Below are 8,688 nucleotides of genomic sequence, written 5' to 3' on the forward strand. Positions count from 1 at the left end.
GGGTGCTTCTGGGTCTCTCCCACACAGTTCTTCCAGTAATGCGAGGGGAAAGGAGGAGGGGGAAAAAGAGAGGGAGCTTCCTCCGCTGCCTCCGCCGTCCCGGGCGCGCCCAGGCCCCGGCCGGCGCCGCCGGGAGCGCGCGGGCGGGCGAGCGCACCCTCGCGCCCTCTCCCGCCCCCGCCCTGCCTGCTCCCCGGCCTTTTCCTTTCTTGTGGGTTCCCGTAAAGCCCAGCAGCACCGAGACGTCTGCAGAGCATCACGGAATCTGTGCTGATGCAAGTCGCTAGCCTCCCTTTGGTGCGCCCGGCCTGCCTCGGAGCGCTTTGATCCCGGTCTTCCCCAGCTCCAGAACTTGTGCTGGGTTCCTCTGCCCGCCGGGAGGCCTGCGTTCTGCGGCCGGCCCTCACCTTGCAGCTTCCCCCAAAGCCCAGACACACAGAGCCGGTGCACCGTATGCCGGCGCCTCAGTCAAACTGTGAATGCCAAACCGAGAATTCAGCCTCCAGGCCCAGTTTCTTGCCTGCTTCTTGGGGAATCATTTCTGATCACCCAGTTAGAAAGGATCCCCTGGCTCCCTGGAATCATATACTAAGAAGAAGAGAGGCCAACCTTCATGGAGTGCTTACCAAGAGTCTGGCTGATTACACGGACTGTCTCATGCGATCCTCCCAACAGGCGTTGGAGGTGGTTATTATTCCCTGGTTGCAGATCAAGAAAGTGAGATTAAGTAACTTGTCTAGGAGATTTGGTTAGTGGGTTAGCGATGATACAGTTGGGAATGCAGCTGGGCCTCTGTGAACACCAGGCTCTTCCTCATATCCAGAACACCGGCTGACCTGCCTCCTACTGGACCGGCCTTGTTCTCTCTTCCTGGTCTCCAGAAAGCATGGACTTCATTTTGTGCGTGGCTTTGTCCTACTCTTAGAGGTGCTCCTAAATTCTCAGCTGAATAAATAAGCAGCCTAGCATCTTGGCTCTGCTTAGGGAAAGGTCATGCCAGGTGAAGGATGCAGAGAAGAGAGAAAAGGGTTGGGGGAAGAAGAAGATAGCGTGGGGCTCTTTCCTTGCTGTCTCTCTGAGGCTGTCTGGCAGTTGCATCTCCTCCTTTGTCCCTTCAGCCCAGTGTTTGGTCCCTTACCTGAATCCCAGAATGGATGCCTGCTCTGGGCTGCACCCGCCCACACACACATCTGAGTGCTAGAAGGTTCATGAAGCCTTTCGTGTACATAGCCTCCCTTGCCCTCACACAACCTCCCTGCCAGGGATGTGACAGCAGTGGGGGTGACTCTGGATTGCCAAAGAGGAGGCCAAGGAACAGACTGGCAAGGCAGCCTACTCAAGATTTCCCAGACTGTGGGTGTCAGAGCCTGAGCTCAGAGCCATGCCACCGGTGCTCTGCCCCATCACCTGTGCTCCCCGCCTGGACAGGCCCGAAGCAAACTCCACATCTTAATGATAAATGGTCCTCTATGCATCATGCCTAAGCAAATCTGCCATCGTTTCTCTGTTGGAAACCACACATTCTGATAATCATCGAACATTTCTGAAAGCCACTGCCTCCTATCATCAATGACTATTTAATATGGAAGTGTTTGTGTTTGCCCAGAGATCTCCAGATCAGTCAGGAGTCAACCAGGAACCAGACGTCAGCCCAGCTGGCACAAAAGAAGAGGCTTTAATGGAGAATCTCCATATAGAACTAGGGACCTTGGCACCCAGCGCCTAGTAACAGCTGGAAATGGTGACCACCCCTAAGATTGCAAAAGGAAGGAAATAGTGTTATTAGTCTGGTGTGCACTGGGGCCATGGAAGAGGGCCATGGAGTAGGAGAGAGAGAAGCAGCCTTGGCCAGCGAGTGCTGGAGGGGGTGGGGCCAGGGAGGGATGCCAGACCCACCTCTCATCCCCTCTCCCCATCTCTTGCTAAAGGCAAGCCACTGAGGTCAGCCCCCCAGGACATACAGAAGGGCAAAGAAGGGCAAACAGGGGATCTGGTGGGGGTGGGGCAGGCACACCCAGCAAATTGGGGAGTAGCTAGTAGAGATGATGCTATTAATAATCCCAGATGTATCTTCTCACGGGTGATAGGGGAAAATGCGACTCAATCAGTGGGTCTCACACCTGAGTAGGGGTGAGTGTCAGAATAGCCAGTCGTAGCAGGTCATCCTTGGATCTCTGTTTCCCAACTGGAAGCCCAATCTGAGCCACCTCTCCTAGTGCAGCTCTTTTCAAACTGCACTTCCCCTCCCTTTAAACTTTACAGATACACTGAGCCACTAATCCCGAGGGAATGTGTCCTATCCCTCGGGTGTGGGGGCAGAAGACAAGTTGGGAACCACAGATCTGCGGGAGAGAGAGCTGAATAAATAAGCAATTCTGACTCCCTCCCCTGTGGCCTCCTTTAAATTCCAAGGGGGACCCTCCTGGCATAAGTGTTCTGAGATGTGGAACGTAGCTCCGCCCACCATGATTCCTGTTTCAGGTATAGGACACACACTAATGAGAAGAAATGAAAATGAGAGGTCCAGAAACCCTCACTCTAGAGGCAATCATAATAGTAATATTAAAACTGAATGTCTGGGGCACCTCAGTGGCTCAGTTGGTTAAGCATCTGATGCTTGATCTCAGCTCAGGGCTTCATCTCAAGGGTCGTGAGTTCAAGTCCTGCGTGGGGCTCTGTGCTGAAAGCATGGAGCTGGCTTGGAATTTTCGCTCTCCTTCTGCCCCAGCCCCTCCCCTGCTTGTGCACACTAGTGCTCGTGGTCTCTCATTCACTCGCTCTGTCTCTCTCTCTCTTTCTTTAAAAAAAGAAAAAAAACCCCACCAAAGACAATAAAACCCTGAATGTCCTGCATCAGGCTGATGGTGCTGTGTTAAAAATTCATCAAGCTCTGCCCTAAGATTAGGGCACTTTTTTTTTTTTACTGTATTTTACTCTCAAATACACAAAAAAGCAAACAACACAACAAAAGCTTTTTGTTGCCTTAGACCACATTTAGAGTTATACTGAAGTTTGCACAAGACTTTTCAGAAAAATGGTGGCTCTCTGGCCACCTACTTATGGCCGCTGGGAGACTCTGTCAGTGCTCCAGAAAGCTTCAGCAGGAAGAGGGTACTTCCCCAGCCGATTTTTTTTTTTAAGCCAGATACATTCCAGAGATAAGTGCCCAGTGCCCAGTGCCATTATTCAGAAATGTCTTTATGAGTTAGAACAGAAGTTACCCCTTGTAGGAATGTTTGTGGGGTCTGCAGAGAAGGAACCTTCTCTGTCCTCAACCTCCGTCACTTCTTCTGGGTCTCAGAGCTGCTCTAGGAGAGGTGGCCCAGGGTTGTGCTTCCAGTTGGGAAACAGATCCAAGAATGACCCTGCTGTGGCTGGCTGTGTGACCTGGAATAAGGCACTTGACATCTCCAGACCTCTGCCTCCTCATCTGCTACCAAGAAATTGGACTAAACAGAGGGCCTGTCTTAGGGCAAAGGGAGGTATAGATGAAACTCGCTGCTGCTCCTCTGTCCAGGATGAGTCTCCTGTCAGGCATCTTCAAGTTCTGCTTGGAAACATAGCTCTCCATCACCTGTTCTAAGGACCCAGAAGCCCAGGAGAAAGGGGTGATTTGGCCCCAATGTGCTCTTTCACGCTCTGTGCCTTGCCCAGGCCAGGAGGCTCCAGGCAAGTTCCGCCTGCTTCTAATTTGGTCAGAGCCCAGGACCCTGCCAGGCTGTCTGTCACAGCCATCCATCAGCTGGCCCCAGGACTTTCCTAGCCAGTGCTGGGAAAAGGACAGCATAAGGGAAACCTGAAGCATGGATGGGACCTGCCTTCAGGCAGCTTACAATCTAGCTGGAAGAATAAGAACTAACACACACAGCATGCCCCTCATGCAGTGGGGGCATGAGGCAGTAACGATGATGACACCAATAAAAAACTTTTTATAGGGCTTACCTTGTACCAGACAGTCTTTTAATGGAGTCATTTATATTAACTCAGTTAATATTCACAAGTACTCTATGAGGTAGTTACAATTATTATTCCCAATCAACAGATGAGGAAAATTGAAGTCAAGAGAGGTAAACTAACCCAAATTTGAAACAGAAACAGAGCTGGGATTTGAACATGTGCACCCAGGCCACAGATTCTTGGTACCGAAGGTGTTAATGAATCTTCCCATTAGCATGGCGCTGGGCCATTACAAACCATCTCTACACGCACAGATGTGTCACCCCCTAGGGTTTTATCTGATCTTCTCAACAGTCTACATGGCAGACAGGGCCCACATTACCGGTCCCGTCTTCCAGATAAAGCAACTGAGGTTCGGGTAAGGTTCAGGTAAGGTAAGTCATGGGCTCGAGGTCACCCCAATCTTGACACAGAGCAGGGGTGTCCCCAGGCCTCCTGACTCCTGTGTGCCAGGCTTTCTGCTTTTCTCTTCCACACACTGGGCCCACAGGGGACATAAGTGGAGTCCAGAGAGAGGCCAGGAACAAGAGACCTTGTTGCCTTTCCAGGGCAACTGAGTTGGAGATCTGTATCCGCAACTAAAAGAGTAGACTCGTGCACCAGTGAGCACACAGACAGCATCTACCATTAGCGCTTACTGTTTGCTAGACCTTTCAAGAAAAACAAAGACAGTACCCCAATGTTCGTAGCAGCACTTTCAACAATAGCCAAATCATGGAAAGAGCCTAAATGTCCATCAATTGATGAATGGATCAAGAAGATGTAGTTTATTTATATAATGGAATACTACATGGCAATGAGAAAGAATGAAATCTGGCCATTTGTAGGAAAGTGGGTGGACCTCGAGAGTGTCATGCTAAGCGAAATAAGTCAGGCAGAGAAGGACAGATACCATATGTTTTCACTCATAAGTCTAACAGGAGAAACTTAACAGAGGACCATGGGGAGGGGAAGTGGGGGAAACGAGTTAGGAAGAGGGAGGGAGGGAAATCATGAGAGACTCTTGAATACTGAGAACAAACTGAGGGTTGAAGGGGGAGGGGGAAGGGGGGAAACAGGGTGATGGTCATGGAGGAGGGCACTTGTGTGGAAGAGCACTAGGTGTTATATGGAAACCAACTTGACAATAAACTATATTAAAAAAAAAAGACAGGTAAGGAAGTGGCTGTCTTCAAAGAATCTGGAATCTGGTGACAGATGAGAAAGATTCTCAGATAGCTTTACAACAAATCATAACACAATAAAAGCCACAAGGGAGCTCCTGGGTTCTCTAGTTAATGCAGAGAGTGAGAACATATTGGATGGAAACCATCAGAAAAGCCCCATGAAGGTGGTGGCAGTGACACTGCCCATAGAGGTCTGATGGGATGTTGCCAAGGTGAAGGTCAGAGAGCGTGCAGAGCAGTCAGCGTCAGAAGGGTCCAGGTTCCGGAAAGTATGTGTGTGCAGGAGCAGAAATAAATGTATGGGGTCGACTGAGACTAGGGGCACATGCTCCAAATATCTGCAGGTATTCCCTGTGGAAAAGGACCTAGGCTTATACCTACTCCTGATGGCCCCGAAGGGTATGGCTAGGCCTAAGGACAAGTATCGAGGGAGGCAGAGTTGACCTCAGCTTTAGGAAACAGTACTGGCTGAAAATATCACGGGAAGTTCGGAGGAGATGCTCAGTAAGAGACTGGGACTGGGTAGGTTTGTAAAAGGGATTCACAAACCAGAGGGGAGTGTGAATCAGCTGACCCTGATGATTCTGTGAGTTTCATGCACACCAGACTTGGAACTGTCCTGTGGCTGGCCTTGGAGGGGTCTGGATTTCATTCCCAAAGCAATGCTGATAACGCACCAACTTGGAGAGTGAGGAGAGGAGGCAGGAGCAGTGATGGGGTCAGAGCTTCCCCTGCAATCTCGGAACTTCTTTTGTAAGTACCTTTTAATATCGACTGGATAGTAGATGACGCCTAGGATTTTTATTAAAAAGAAAATGTTTAGGCGGGATAATGGCCTTCATTCTGCTCATGTAAGAGAATATCCATATTCTTTAGATGCATATTGAAGAACATGGGGATGAATGACATAACATTTGGGTTTTGATGGAAAGCATTTCAGCAAGACACTAGCGGTGAGAACAGCAAAATGTATAGAACTACTCACCGTGAGTACACCTCAGAGTTCTATAACCTTGTATGTTACCTCAATTAAAAATGTTTAAAAACTATTTCAGCAATCAAACGGTAATTATTTATTTTATACACACACCTAGATGTATGTGTATATATACGTCTATGTGTGTATATGTGTACTATATAAATATACACAGTTGGCAAATATAATGTTGATCAAAAGAAACCAAACACAAAATGTTACTTACTGTGTGGCTCCACTATAAAAAAATTTTTTAAGGCAAAATGAGTCTGTGATGTTAGAAGTCAAGACCGTGGTTGTCCTCACAGGGTCAGGCAGGCTGGGGGGTGGGGGCACGAGGGGTCCCTGGCTCTGGCCCAGTTCTGTGTTCCCTTTGCAAAACTCGGTGAGATGTGCGCACCATTTGTGCACTTTACTGGATGTATGTTTTCTACTTCAATAAATGTACCCCCGAATGCTACCTCCTACACACTCACACATACACACACGGATGACAGGGAGAGAGACTGAATGGTGATACACATGTGGGACGGAGAACAATCGGAAGCACTCATGATGCCTCCTTTGGCAGCTTCTTGAGAAGACAGAGAAGACACGATCTAAGTTATGCCTTAAGCATCAGTTTCCCAAACAATTTTGAATGCTACCCTCAGGGTAGCACTTCTTTCCCCCATGAGTCAAGGGACACACATCAGGGGCTGCTGCCCTGAATTTGAAAAATCTAATGAAGCTCATCACCCTGGTGGCAGAGGAGAGGATGCAAGGGGGCCAGGAAGGACCGGGGGTGGAGACCAACGAGAGAGAGCTAGGAAGGGACTGCAGCAGGCCAGGGGATGGAAAGGCAGAGTCCAAGTTCAGTGCTCCCAGCTGGGCAGTGCCCAGCTCTCCAGCTGTCTGGGGCATGCTCACATGGAGAGGGCAGAAACCAAGGCTCAGCCAGGCACCCTGAGAACAACGCATACGGAACAGGCCACGTGCTGAGTGTCAGCGCATGCCACCCTGCTGCTCACAGAGTAGCTGCCGTGGGTCACTGGACACATGGGCTGCCTCATGGGACCTGCATCTCTAAGGACACACAGAGCCCAGAGAGTGATGCCTCTGCTCTCTGCACACGTGAGCACGTCGTGCAATTTCCTGCCTGGGACACGAAAGTGCTTGAGAGGGTAGAGGATGTTCCTGGAAAGAAGGAAGCGAGGGAGGGAGGGAGGGAGGAAGGAAGAGAAGGAGGGAGGTTTGTTTCGTGGCAGCTGTGAGGTTTCCAGAAGCAGCCCTAGGTTCGTAGACAAAAGGTAAGGTTTGATTCCTGCCTCTGCTACATAGAGCTGCCAAACCTTGACAAAGCCGCTTGATCTCTAGACACCTAGTTCACTCATCTGCAAAGTCAGGGGAAGACAGCTGAATTGTGCATAGCTCGAGGTGACAGAAAGGGCCATGGGCTTCAGTCAAAGAAACCTGGGTTCGAATCCTGATTCTTGTAGAGCCGAGGGACCCTGGGAGTTACTGAAAGCCCCTGAGCCTCACTTTCCTCCCTTGTGATGTGGGGATGGTAATAACCTCAGCACCATTGTGAGGGTCATGCATGTATGCATTTGTATAAATACCCATCTATTTATTTATGCTCTGCCTTACTCCGAAAAGGGCTTTCAAGGCTATGGGGAAGATTCGGTGAAACAGCACAGGAAGGGCCTGGCTCCTGGTTAATGCTGGGAGCAGAGCATTCCTTTCTCTGCCAGTCTCGCAGGGCTGTGGTGAGGCCCAAATGGGATAATGTTTCTGAAAATGTCTCACAAACTGGGAATTTCCATACACGTGGGAGCTAGAGAAGGTGGGGAAAAAAGAGAAGAGTTTGGGGAAACCGAAGCAGGCATGGACATCCAGCCACCACACAGAAGAAGAGCTTGAGTTCTTGGTGCCCAGAACAGGCTAGGGGCCCATATGCTTAAAGCATAAAGCCTTAAGGACCCATGGCTACAGGGTCCTGTAACGTCAGAGCTGGAAGGAACAGGAGAGATCGTTTGCTCCGCCCACCCCTCCCTGGCAGCCACCATTATACAGATGTGGAAACTGAGGCTCCAGAGAGGGAAACTGGCTTGCCTCGGGTCACCCAGGGCAGCAGAGGCAGAGCTGGGACCAGACTCATTTTCTAATGCCAAGTGAAAGGCACCATGTCCACTGCCCCGTGAACTCTGGAGCCTGGTGCATTTCCCTCACTCTGGTCTAGGGCACCCCAAAGTGGGTCTACCGGAGTGTCACCACCCAGGAGGATTCTAGGAGCTTAAGACAGGAAGGCTTGCTCCCCGCTCTGGTAAGGGTGCCTGGGGCCCAGCCCTGGATGACGTGCGCAGGGGCTCCCGAGAAGTGACTATAGCCATTGAATATAACCCACAGCTGAGGGCAAACACAGAGCCTTATTGTTAGGGACACTGATTTCTGCACTGGGTTGGGCGTTTATTTATTATCACATCTATTTCTTTTCATTAACAGAAGGCAAACATTCCCCACCCCAGTAACTCGAAGGCTACAGCCCATACCAGAAGACGGCCGATGTCTCTCCAGGCTGGGCCGCCAGCAGATCCAACCTACTTACAT

The sequence above is a fragment of the Suricata suricatta genome, chromosome 4 (assembly GCF_006229205.1).
Source record: "Suricata suricatta isolate VVHF042 chromosome 4, meerkat_22Aug2017_6uvM2_HiC, whole genome shotgun sequence".
Lineage (NCBI taxonomy): Eukaryota > Metazoa > Chordata > Mammalia > Carnivora > Herpestidae > Suricata > Suricata suricatta.